We start from the raw sequence: 1,480 nt of genomic DNA, 5'->3' as shown, positions 1-1,480 counted from the left end.
AAAAAATCCTACACAACAAATAAAGCATACCAATATATGGTAATGTATTTCTCCAATGTTAGATAAAATAATAATAAAAGTGTATTACATATAAATAGTCTCTTGAATAACACAATACGTAACTTATCTTACATTACATATTGTCACACACTGGGTAAGCAGGTTAGCGAGTGCAGGGATAGTGTTGTCTGTTTGTATGCTGCAAGGTAAACAGGCAGACAGAAGAGCAGGACTGGAACTGGCAAGCCTGATGCTGAAATAGAAGCCCACCGGCAGGGAACACAACTGGAAGCTCACTGGCAGAGCACACGACTGGACACGCTGGTGGAAGCCCTCAGGCAGAGCACACGACAGGAAGCCCACTGGCAGGGCTGAAGGCAGGAGCAATACAGGATCAGGTACAAAAGGAAGCCAGGAACAATTCAGGAACAGGGCCAGGGCAAAACGGTCCTATTACTATAATGCCAAGGCCCAGTTTGCAGGAAGCTACAGCCCTTTATACTGCAGGGCAGCAGGTAACGAGGCCAGGTGGCAACAGTAGGAGGAGAGCAGAAACATAGGCAGAGCGGCCACTAGAGGCTGAACTAGGAACAGTCCAAAAACCTGAATGCACAATACAGGAGCCAGGAAACCAGGGCAGAATGTCACACATATGTATCTCACAAATAATATCTCATAGATGCCATATATGTTTGGTATGTCACTGTTAAGTTGCAAAGAGAGTCCCCCAAATCATGAGTGAGCAAAGATGTTTCCAGTTGAAAAAAATAAACAGATGAACAAAAAATGCACAGCTCTTGAGGCGGGATAACTACCTGTAAATACCAAAATAATCCATACAAACTATATGGTGCCTGGCAGTACACCCCTGTGGATTTTAACCACTTAGGGCACCCACCGTTCTAGATGGCCTAAAGCAACCACAAATCTTCCAAGAAAAGATTTTTTGACAATGACAAGAGGTCCCCAAATCATGTGCAAAGTGGTTAAACGATTTACAGCTATACCAGGAAGGTGTACTTCATGGTTTTAGGGATAAAACTATCCCTAAACACCAAAATAACCCCCCCCCTGCAAACTATATATTCTTTGAGAGGATTTATGTTTCTAGGTGGCTAACTGCAACCAAATTATTTTCTACATTTTCAATACCAAGCATGTTTTGGGATGGATAGGACAAGCTGTGCTACCTGGAACCCAAAAATCTAATCTCATACTTCTGAGCACATAGATACTGAGCACAGTCACAAGGAGACTCCCAATTCATGTGTGCAAAGTGATTAAAACTTTTTATAGCTAAGTCAGAAGTGTACACCTCATGATTTTTACTTTTCCCTCCCACACAGTTTTTTCCCTGGGCTTTTTTTGGTGTCTCCTTACCTGGGCTATGGGGTAATATTCTCTTTTTATTTGGGCTACGGGTCATTTTTTTAATTTTAGTTTTGGTGTCTCAAAACCAACAATCACTCCAATAATTTAC

This window comes from Spea bombifrons, chromosome 2 (assembly GCF_027358695.1).
Source record: "Spea bombifrons isolate aSpeBom1 chromosome 2, aSpeBom1.2.pri, whole genome shotgun sequence".
Taxonomy (NCBI): Eukaryota; Metazoa; Chordata; class Amphibia; order Anura; family Pelobatidae; genus Spea; species Spea bombifrons.
Note: the sequence above shows the minus strand (reverse complement) of the source record.